A 12581-nucleotide genomic window follows, 5' to 3' on the forward strand; every position below is an offset into this window, starting at 1 on the left:
ACGAAGACGGGGGAAGAAGAGTTCAGTATCGTGCTGAGCCCCAAATTCATTGAGATGAGGGTGTAAGGGTATGAAACTAAGTCCTTTGCTGAGCACTGAACGTTCAGCGTCAGAGATGGGAAGGTCAGAGGGTATAGTGAATACACGGCCAGGGCTGGGATTGGAAGATGGGGTGGGGACGGAGGGACAGGCAGGGGTGGAGGGTCCTAGATGGGTGTTGGTGTCAATGAGTTGTTGGAGCTTGCGTTCCTTAGCACATGAGAGAAAGAGAAAAAGTTTCTTGTTGAAATGTCGGATGAGACGAAGAATAAAATGAAACTGGGGCACGCGCAGCTTTGAAAAAGGGTGCGGCGGTGCTGCTGGAGGGAGAGGTCGAGTGTGTTCATATGGCGGCGCATGGCACTGAGTGTGGATCTCAGAATGTGATGGGAACAGCAGTCCGAGAAACGTTTTATGTCCCGGGGATACCTGTAATCCTGGGTGGGTTTGAAACAAGAGGGATGGAATTTCAGTTGAAATCCACGTCGGGCAAGTTGGAGACGGAGACAGTCACTGAGAAAGGAGATGTGGCTGTGAAAGCGGGTTTTAGTAAACACTTTGTCAAACACCAGGAGAGAAATGGAAAGCAATGAAGGTGAACAAGGCAAAAGAGAGATAGGGAAATCTTGTCGCAGAGAGGAGCAAAACTTCTTCAAGGTAGGCATTTCTTGAAGAGCAGTGGCAGTCAATTAAGCACAGAGATAAAAGCTCAAAAAACTGCGGTTGTTGGAAATCCAAAACAAAAACAGAATTGCCTGGAAAAACTCAGCAGGTCTGGCAGCATCGGCGGAGAAGAAAAGAGTTGACGTTTCGAGTCCTCATGACCCTTCAACAGAACTGAGTGAATATTAGAAGAGGGGTGAAATATAAGCTGGTTTAATGTGGAGGGGGGAGAGAAGTTGGGGGGTGGTGGTGTGGTTGTAGGGATAAGCAAGCAGTGATAGGAGCAGATAATCAAAAGATGTCACAGACAAAGGAACAAAGAAGTGTTGAAGGTGGTGATATTATCTAAACGAATGTGCTAATTAAGAATGGATGGCAGGGCACTCAAGGTACAGCTCTACTGGGGGTGGGGTGGAAAGACTAGCAGGGCATACAAGATTTAAAAATAATGGAAATAGGTGGGAAAAGAAAATCTATACAAATTACTGGAAAAAACAAAGGGAGGGGGAAGAAATGGAAAGGGGGTGGGGATGGAGGAGGGAGCTCAAGATCTAAAGTTGTTGAATTCAATATTCAGTCCAGAAGGCTGTAAAGTGCCTAGTCGGAAGATGAGGTGCTGTTCCTCCAGTTTGCGTTGGGCTTCACTCTAAAGCTCTAAAGTTGTTGGAGTTGGTGACAAAAGGCTGATTAATAGTCCAGAATTAATCAATTGGATAACAGAGCCTACTCGTTATCCAATTAGTTTGGAGATAGTGATCTGCATGATTGGTTGAGTTGGCCAACCAATGCAGAAGTGTGGGGATGGGGTGGCGATTTTTACAACAATGCAGTAGCTTCATGGTCACTTTTACTGATACCGACTTCTAAGCTGTAATCACCACTGACAGATAATACACTAGCTACAACCACAATTAAATGCTGGCTGTATAACAAAGATACAGTATGACAACAGCATTAAATCTCTAGTCGTCCATGTAACACATGCTCAATGACTCAACAACCTTTAGCTGTTCTTTATTCTCTTCATGAAATGGTACACAACTCTGATTCACAAGCAGTGTTAAATATTTTACACCCACAGTTATTAGCACCTTCTGATTCATCTCTCTCTTGCGATGTCTGGACCTCGTTTCCTAGCAACTGTCTTAGACTTCCAACAGATGGGAGAACATTCAGCTTGTCTCTGTATCCTAATTATAGTGGCATTTGCAATCACTCTGCTGAGAATGCCTTAGACTTTCCTTACACAGGGAAAAAGGTGATAATAAAAACATAAAAGAAAAGGGAGATTGGGATATGATCAGGAGGGATAGTTTACCATGGCCACAGTCACACAGAATGTCATTTGTAACTTTGCTTAAGGCTGTTTCAGTAGTGTGGCCACAGTGGAGAGATTCAAATAGACAAGGATTTGGGAGTTGATAACAAACTTGAGGATGTTGGAGAAATAAATTCTGAAATATAATACTGCATTTTATTGTTTTACAATTTGTTAAAATTAATTATTTAGGAAAAGAATGTACAGTTAAACTGCCCTTGGTGTTGGACTAACTCCTGAAGTAGCTACGCAGTGATGAGGCTAGGCTTTAGAATTGGTGCTGGGTTTCCTGCCTTTGGAAGGTAGTCAGGAAGGATTCTGAATGTGAGCAAAACACAACAGAGGGCATGTTAACTCAAGCTACTCTAGTGGGCAGTAGCTGGTGAGGGTAAGCGCATGTCCAGGGAGGGCCTGAAATATGGCACAGGACAATCAAAGTATAAATGGTTACCTTGAAGTAAACCCTTGAGTTTAGTTTGAATCAAACTCAGTTTAATGCAGCACCAGATTCAAACCCAAAATTAACAACAAAAATTCACAAGGTAATGAGATGTTGTAGCCAGTTGCCCTGTGTTACAACATTATAACCAATTCCTGGGATGTGAGCATCTCTGGCTAGGCCAGCAATGATTGGCTATCCCTACTTGCCCTTGAGAAGGTTGTGGTCAGCCACCTTCTTGAACTGCTGCAGTCCATGTGGTGTAGGTACACCCATAGTGCTGTTAGGAAGGGAGTTCCAGAGTTTTGAAACAGCAACAGTGAAGGAACGGCGATATAGTTCCAAGTCAGGATGGTGTGTGACTTCTTGGAGAGGTTGGGCGGGGAGAAGGGTGGGGGGGGGGGGGGGGGTGCGGGGGGGGGGGGGGGGGGGGGGGGCGGCGTCTTGCAGGCGGTGGTGTTCCAATGCATCTGCTGCTCTTGTCCTCCTAGGTGTTAGAGATCTTGGTTTTGGAAGGTGCTGTCAAAGGAGCTTTGGTGAGTTGCTGCAGTGTATCTTGTAGATGGTACACTTTGCTGCCACGGTGTGCCAGTGATGGAGTGTGAACGTTTAAGGTGGTGGATGGGGTGCTGATCAAGTGGGCTGCTTTGTCCTGGATGGTATTGAGCTTCTTAAGTGTTGTACTGCATTCATCCAAGCAAGTGGAGAGTATTCCATCATGCTCCCGACTTGTACCTTTCAGATAGTGGATAGGCTTTGGGGAATCATGAGATGAATTATTCACTGCAGAATTCCCAGCCTCTGACCTGCTCTTGTAGCCACAGTATTTATATAGCTGGTCCAGTTCAGTTCCTGATCAATGGTAACCACCAAAATGTTGATGGTGGAGGATTCTGTTATGTTAATGCTGTTGAATGTTGAATGTCAAGGGGAGATGGTAGACCTCTCTTGTTGGAGATCGTCATTGCCTAAAGCTTGTGCATTATGAATGCTACTTGCCACTTATCAGCCCAAGCCTGAATGTTGTCCAGATATTGCTGCATATGGACATAGACTGCTTCAGTATCTGAGGAGTCGCAAATGATATTGAACACTGTGCAATCATCAGCGAACATCCCCACTTCTAACCTTATGTTATGAAATCTTTGAAATCTCTATATTCCTTTGAGAACCCTCAGTCTGCTGAATTACCAACTGATCGAAAAGACCTACAGCAGCACTCCCAGCTGACCAATTGTAACAGACAATTGTTACAGACAGGAGACAAGCTGAACTTATCTATCCTCTGTCCATCTGTCTGTAAGCAGAGGTGGTTTTTGAATTATTTTTAAAGTAGACTGTGGTGTGTTTCCCCAATCCCTCAGGTTATGTGCTCCAATTTTATAGGTAACATGCAGCAAACTTTTTATGTTTAACTCAGAAGGTTAGTTTTTTCACATCTAAACCTGGGGGAGAGGCAGTTTGGGGGTGGAGGGGGTGGGTGAGGGGGTTTGGTGGGAAGAAATGACGGTGGGATTGTTTACTTACACACACACACACTCACACGTGCACACATACATAAGAGGGAACAGAAGAGAAGGAGACTTTGTAATTACTGTTAACAAAGTAAAAGAACCACAGAAATGAATATTAGTTCCTGTGATTTACAGAGTCTGGAAGGTCAAAGTCCAGATGGTATTTCCTTCATAGTGGAGTTCAGTCCAGATGAGTGCCTGGTTGGAAACAGCAACACAACATTTCTCAAAACAAATGACAATGCATCATGATGGGATTTCTGTGCTTAGGCCATTTGGCAGGCAATAATCAGAGACTTAAAATCAACAGGCTTTGAGGAGTTGAGACATGGTGGTCAGCTGGGCGTCCTGCTGTAGGTCTGTTTGATTAGTTGGTAATTCAGCAGACTGAGGGTTCTCAAAGGAATATAGAGGTTTCAAAATGGTCACTCAAGTCATGTGATCTTCTTCCTCCACAATTATTTCAAGAGTGGTGTTTATCCAGTGTCTGGAACTGACTTTGTTTTTGGGACTGATAATGTCCCAGCCATTAGTTTTTGAAAGAGTTACCATCCAAGTTGAGGATCCTGTGTTGGGAAGCCATTGCCTGGATGGACCCTCTGACTCCACTGGAGGGGGTAACCTTATCAAGATGCAAGTGGCATCCACTGTCCCCTCAATGGTCCCCTTTTGAAAAGGACCTGGACAGTCCCAGGTGTGAGATGGGTCTGTTAACAACTTTGCAGGAAGAACAAGTTTTTAACTGATTTCATGATTATAATGTCCTTACAATTTGGGTGTGAGATTCCACAATGATGAAAGAACGATTCTTTTGTTCTTGTAACTCCTGCTGGCAACTTCCAGATCAAAGGGCCAATCATGTGGTCATGTGACTTGTAACATTTTAAAAATAGCAAAAACAAGTGCACAGTTTGGATTTCTTTCATGTCTTATTGACATAACATTATATTGGAGAAAAGGTTATTATGAAGCAGTTGAAGATAGTTGGGCCTAGGATTCGGCCAACTTAGTCAGCACTGGTGCTACCAAACCACTCTTGGTGATGGACATTAAAGTTCCTTACCTAGGATACATTCTGTGCCCCTGCTACCCTCAGAGCTTCTTCCGAGAAGTGTTCAATATGAAGTGCTGATTTTTTGGCTGAGGGAGGGGTGGTGGGATGCAGTACATGGTTACCAGCAGGACGATTCCTGGCCCATGTTTGACTACATGCCATGAGACTTCATGGCGTCCAGAGTCAATATTGAGGACTCTCAGGGTAACTCCCTCCTGACTGTATACCACTGTGCCATCACCTCCGGTGGTTCTGTCTTGCTGGTAGGATGGGGCATACTGAGGCATGGTGATGGAGGAGTCTGGGACATTGTCTGTAAGGTATGATTCTGTGAGTATGGCTATGTCAAGCTATTGCTTGATTAGTCTGTGGGACAGCTCTGCCAAATTTTGGCACACCCCCCAAGATGTTAATGAGGAGGACTCTGCAGTGTTGACTGGGCAGGTTGTCATAGGGATGCCAACTCAGAGTGAAGTTATTCCAGGATATTTTTTTGCCAAATATGATGACATCATTGATTGATCTTTGACCTGTCACTTCCAAACCCATGCACAATAAAGCCATCATTTTTCATTTTAGTGTGCGTGAGGGGGTCAAGCAACAGGCAGCAGTGCAACACTCCTTTTAACAAATGACCTCAGCTCGAGAATCTCTGAGACTACTTAACTCGAGTCAAGTCTCTTGGAGTAAAGCTTTGGCTCTTAGGTCTTTTTAATCGATGCAATTTTGCCAGCCCAGCAGCAAAGCAGGAAGCTGGAAGTAGCATTCCCTCTTACCTCAAATCTCGGCCTCTCAGAACTTTCTTTTCAACCAGGGTTTGTGGAGCCAATTCCAGGCTGGGCTGGACTGGTGGGACCGTGGGTATGGGTTTTCCAGAAAATTCCAGGGTGTGGATTTTTCAGGAAACAGGATGTTGAAAGTTCAGACAGTGCCTTTAATCATTTGCTCCTTCACCTCCTGGCTGGTCTGCCTCCTTCGTTCTCTCTAACTTCTCTCCCTCAATCGCAACACATGGGGCTCCCTCGCTTGCTCTAAGGCTCAGCATTGGCTGCCAGCTGGAATAAGATAGGCTGGGCAGCAAACTGCAACATTTGTGAGCGCAATGCGTGCGCTCGGATGCAGCGTGAACATTCTATGTCATCACACTGCACTGTGCAGGAGCGCTGCCTCCGAATGCACCATTCAGTTAAAAGGATTCTGTGGCTGCTGGGAGTCCATTAATAGAATCCTATCACTTTAAAATCTCCAGGACAGCTTTCAATAGCCACTTGGAGATCGAGGGTGATTCCGGTAGTCTCCCAGCCTTTTTGGGAAGGTTGGCAACCCTACCTTGTTGTTTCCCATACTTAGGTCCATGCTTTGTTGTCCGTCTGGTTTTATTTTTATTCAACTTTTGTCTGGTGGTCTGATATCACCAAGGTGCTTGCTCGGCCATTTCAGAGGGCAGTTAAGAGTCAAACACATTGCTGTGGGTCTGGAATCACATCTAGGCCAGACCAGGTAAGGATGGCACATTTCCTTCCTTAAAGAACATAGGGTCATAGGAGCAGGAGTAGGCCACTCAGCCCCTCGGGCCTGCTCCGCCATTCAGTTTGATCATAGCTGGTCATCTACCTCAACTCCACTTCTTGTGCTATCTCCGTATCTCTTGATGTCATTAGTATCCAGGAATCTATCGATTTCCATCTTGAATATATTCAATTACTGAGCCTCCACAGCCCTCTGGAATAGAGAGTGCCAAAGATTAACTACCCTCAGAATGAAAAATATTCTTCCTCATCTCAATCCTAAATGGCCTATCTCTTACTCTGAGATGATGTCCCCTTGTTCTAGAACTCCCAGCCAGGAGAAACATCCTTTCTGCATCTAACCTGTCAAACCCTCTAAAAAATTTGTATGTTTCAACGAGATCACCTTTCATTCTTCTAAACTTTAGAGAATAAACCTGGACTCCTCAATCTCTCCTCATAGATCAATCCCGCCAAATCCGTCCAATGTGCTCCCTCTATGACAAATATCCTTCCTTAAGTAAGGAAACCAAAACTGTACACACTACTCCAAGTACGGTCTCACCAAGGCTCTATCCAATTGCAGCCAGACATCTTAGCTCCTGCACTCAGATCATCTTTCAATGAAGGCTGATATAACATTTGTCTTCCTAATTGCTTGCTGCACCTGTGTACTAGCTTTTAGTGACTCACCCAGATCCCTTTGGATATCAACAAAAGGGATGCTTTTTTAATTTTAGATGTATTAATTAATTGAATATAAATTCCACCAGCTGCCATGATGGGATTTGTACTTCTGTCTCTGCAGCACCGACCCTGGCCTCTAAAGTACTAGTCCAGTAACATACCACTGCGTTACCATTCTCAACATTGAGTAAAGAAAACCAAGAACTTGCACTTGTATAGCATCAATCATGAGTTCAAACCTTCCTGAAGTGCTTTACAAAAAATGATGTATGTTTGAAGTGTAGTCACTGCTGTAATGTAGGGTATAGTTTTGATGGTCATAGTAACTGGAGGAGATCATCTCCACTGATCTGAATTGTGCTGCTGGAGAGGAATGTGGCATCCAAGTGCCCTCTAGTGTCTGGGACAGATCTGCATTCAAAATTACCCCCAAATGATTGTAACTGAGTTGCTTCAAGTTACAGAGGAGCTAGATTGACACCAGCTGGAAGTAACCAGCATTGCTGACTAAAGATGCGGTTGCTTAAAGAATGGTTGGAGGTGACTTATAAGTGAGAAATACTTGCATTAATATAACACCTTCACAAGGTGAAACATGTCCAAAAACACTTATCATAGTTAAAACATGGTGCTGTGATTATTGTTTAGGCAATAATATTTAAAATTGAAAACAAAAACAGAATTACCTGGAAAAACTCAGCAGGTCTGGCAGCATCGGCGGAGAAGAAAAGAGTTGACGTTTCGAGTCCTCATGACCCTTCGACAGAACTTGAGTTCGAGTCCAAGAAAGAGTTGAAATATAAGCTGGTTTAAGGTGTGTGTGTGGGGGGCGGAGAGATATAGAGACAGAGAGGTGGGGGGGGGGGGGCGGGTGTGGTTGTAGGGACAAACAAGCAGTGATAGAAGCAGATCATCAAAAGATGTCAACGACAATAGTACAAAAGAACACATAGGTGTTAAAGTTAAAGTTGGTGATATTATCTAAACGAATGTGCTAATTAAGAATGGATGGTAGGGCACTTAAGGTATAGCTCTAGTGGGGATTTTTTTTAAATAATGGAAATAGGTGGGAAAAGGAAAATCTTTATAATTTATTGGGAGAAAAAAAGGAAGGGGGAAACAGAAAGGGGGTGGGGATGGGGGAGGGAGCTCACGACCTAAAGTTGTTGAATTCAATATTCAGTCCGGAAGGCTGTAAAGTCCCTAGTCGGAAGATGAGGTGTTGTTCCTCCAGTTTGCGTTGGGCTTCACTGGAACAATGCAGCAAGCCAAGGACAGACATGTGGGCAAGAGAGCAGGGTGGAGTGTTAAAATGGCAAGCGACAAGGAGGTTTGGGTCATTCTTGCGGACAGACCACAGGTGTTCTGCAAAGCGGTCGCCCAGTTTATGTTTGGTCTCTCCAATGTAGAGGAGACCACATTGGGAGCAACGAATGCAGTAGACTAAGTTGGGGGAAATGCAAGTAAAATGCTGCTTCACTTGAAAGGAGTGTTTGGGTCCTTGAGACATTAGTCGTCTCAATTTCTCTGCTCCTCTCACCCATTCTAACCTGTCTCTCTCTGAACTTACTGCACTCCATTCTCTCAGGTCCAACCCTGACATTGTCATCAAACCCGCTGACAAGGGTGGTGCTGTTGTTGTCTGGCGCACTGACCTCTACCTCACGGAGGCTGAGCGTCAACTCGCAGACACTTCCTCCTTCCTCTCCCTGGACCATGACCCCACCACTGAACATCAAGCCATTGTTTCCAGGACTGTCACTGACCTCATCTCCTCTGGGGATCTCCCTCCCACAGCTTCCAACCTGATAGTCGCCCAATCTCGGACGGCCCGCTTCTATCTCCTGCCCAAAATCCACAAACAGAACTGCCCCGGTAGACCGATCGTCTAAGATTGCTCCTGCCCCACAGAACTCATTTCTCGTTATCTTGACTCCCTTCTCTCTCCCCATGTCCAGTCCCTTCCCACCTACATCCGTGATTCCTCTGACACCTTACGTCACATCAACAATTTCCAGTTCCCTGGCCCCAACCGCTTCCTCTTCACCATGGACGTCCAATCACTCTACACCTCCATCCCCCACCAGGATGGTCTGAGGGCTCTTAGCTTCTTCCTCGAACAGAGGTCCGAACAATCCCCATCCACCACTACTCTCCTCCGTCTGGCTGAACTTGTTCTCACGCTGAACAATTTCTCCTTCAACTCCTCTCACTTCCTCCAAATAAAAGGTGTGGCTATGGGTACCCACATGGGCCCCAGCTATGCCTGTCTCTTTATGGGGTATGTGGAACATTCCTTGTTGCAGTCCTACTCCGGCCCCCTTCCACAACTCTTTCTCCGGTACATCGATGATTACTTCGGTGCCGCTTCATGCTCTCGTCGGGACTTGGAAAAATTTATTAATTTTGCTTCCAATCTCCACCCCTCCATCATTTTCACGTGGTCCATCTCTGACAATTCCCTTCCCTTCCTTGACCTCTCTGTCTCAATCTCTGGTGATAGACTGTCCACCAATATCCATTACAAACCCACCGACTCCCACAGCTATCTCGACTACAGCTCCTCACACCCCGCTTCCTGTAAGGACTCCATCCCATTCTCTCAGTTCCTTCGCCTCCGTCGCATCTGTTCCGATGATGCTACATTCAAAAACAGTTCCTCTGACATGTCCTCCTTCTTCCTTAACCGAGGTTTTCCACCCACGGTCGTTGACAGGGCCCTCAACCGTGTCCGGCCCATCTCCCGCGCATCCGCCCTCACGCCTTCTCCTCCCTCCCAGAAACATGATAGGATCCCCCTTGTCCTCACTGATCACCCCACCAGCCTCCGCATTCAAAAGATCATCCTCCACCATTTCCGCCAACTCCAGCATGATGCCACCACCAAACACATCTTCCCTTCACCCCCCTTATCGGCATTCCGTAGGGATCGCTCCCTCCGGGACACCCTGGTCCACTCCTCCATCACCCCCTACTCCTCAACCCCCTCCTATGGCACCACCCCATGCCCACGCAAAAGATGCAACACCTGCCCCTTCACTTCCTCTCTCCTCACCGTCCAAGGACCCAAACACTCCTTTCAATTGAAGCAGCATTTCACTTGCATTTCCCCCAACTTAGTCTACTGCATTCGTTGCTCCCAATGTGGTCTCCTCTACATTGGAGAGACCAAACGTAAACTGGGCGACCGCTTTGCAGAACACCTGTGGTCTGTCCGCAAGAATGACCCAAACCTCCTTGTCGCTTGCCATTTTAACACTCCACCCTGCTCTCTTGCCCACATGTCTGTCCTTGGCTTGCTGCATTGTTCCAGTGTAGCCCAACGCAAACTGGAGGAACAACACCTCATCTTCCGACTAGGGACTTTACAGCCTTCCGGACTGAATATTGAATTCAACAATTTTAGGTCGTGAGCTCCGTCCCCCATCCCCACCCCCTTTCTGTTTCCCCCTTCCTTTTTTTTTCCAATAAATTATAAAGATTTTCCTTTTCCCACCTATTTCCATTATATAAAAAAAAACCCCACTAGAGCTATACCTTGAGTGCCCTACCATCCATTCTTAATTAGCACATTCGTTTAGATAATATCACCAACTTTAACTTTAACACCTATGTGTTCTATTGTACTATTGTCGTTGACATCTTTTGATGATCTGCTTCTATCACTGCTTGTTTGTCCCTACAACCACACCTGCCCCCCCCTCCACCTCTCTGTCTCTCTATCTCTCCGCCCCCCACACACACACCTTAAACCAGCTTATATTTCAACTCTTTCTTGGACTCGAACGCAAGTTCTGTCGAAGGGTCATGAGGACTCGAAACGTCAACTCTTTTCTTCTCCGCCGATGCTGCCAGACCTGCTGAGTTTTTCCAGGTAATTCTGTTTTTGTTTTGGATTTCCAGCATCCGCAGTTTTTTTGTTTTTTTGTTTTCATATTTAAAATTGAATTGCTCATTGCCTCATTCAAGTTTTGTTTAGTGGCCAAAATATGTGGGGGTCAGTGGGGTGGGTTGGCGTGGGAATACGAGCAAAAAGTCATAATGAGGAAAGTATGAAATGGAAGCAGTGTGCCTCCTCTATCAGAAAAGACGTGCAATTATATAGCGTCTTTCATTAGCTCAGGATGCTCCAACATGGCTTACAGCCAAAGAAGTACCTTTGAAATATAGTCACTGTTACATGTGGGAAATGCAGCCGCCAATTTACACAGGTCAGCTCAAAGTCCCACAAACAGCAACGTGATAACAACCAGATAATCTGCTTTTAACTGTTGGTTGAGGATAAACATTGTTCAGGATACTGAAAAGAGCTCCCCTGTTCTTCTTTGAAATAGTGCCATGGCATCTTTTACGTTCACTTGAGAGGGCAGATGGGGCTGATGAAATCTTTCCCTTTATCTATCATCATCTGTTTATGCAGCCTCACCGAGTGTTGCCTCCTATTTTTTTATTCATTCATGGGATGTGAGCATCACTAGCTAGGCCAGCATTTATTGACCATCCCTATTTGCCCTTTAGAACATGATGGTGAGCTGCCCTCTTGAACCGCTGCAGTCCATGTAGTGTAGGTACATCGACATTGCTGTTAGGAAGGGAGTGCCAGGATTTTGATCCAATGACAGTGAAATAATAGCGATATTGTTCAAGTCAGGATGGTGAGTGGCTTGATGGGGAACTTCCAGGTGGTGGTGTTACCATGCACCTGCTGCCCTTCTCCTTCTAGATGGTAGTGGTTGTGCATTTGGAAGATGCTGTCGAAGGAGGCTTGCTGAGTTCCTGCAGTGTAGATGGTACATGCTGCTGCCACCGTGTCAGTGGTGGTGGGAGTGAATATTTGTGGAAGGGGTAGGACTGTAGAGATTAGCTCTGATCCATTGGTTATGGAATTGCTTAGCTCTGTCTATCACTTGTTGCTTATGCTGTTTGGACACAAGTAGTTCTTTGTTGTAGCTTCACCAGGTTGACACCTCATTTTTAGGTATGCCTGATGCTGCTCCTGGCATGCCCCCTTCCCTCTTCATTAAACCAGGATTCAATCGCTTGGTGGTAATGGTAGAGTGGGCTGCATGCCGGGCCATGAGGTTACAGATTGTGTTCGAGTACAATTCTGCTGCTGATGGCCCACAGCAACTCATGGATGCCCAGTCTTGAATTGCTAGATCTGTTCAAAATCTATCTCATTTAGCAGGGTGGTATTGTCACACAATACAATGGAGGGTATCCTCAATGTGAAGATGGGACTGTGCAGTGGTCACTCCTACCTGTGCTGTCATGGACAGTTGCATCTGTGGCAGGTAGATTGGTGTGGATGAGGGCAAGTATGTTTGTCCCTCTTGTTTGTTGCAGGCCCAGTTTAGCA

The sequence above is a fragment of the Carcharodon carcharias genome, chromosome 17, assembly GCF_017639515.1.
Source record: "Carcharodon carcharias isolate sCarCar2 chromosome 17, sCarCar2.pri, whole genome shotgun sequence".
NCBI classification, from domain to species: domain Eukaryota; kingdom Metazoa; phylum Chordata; class Chondrichthyes; order Lamniformes; family Lamnidae; genus Carcharodon; species Carcharodon carcharias.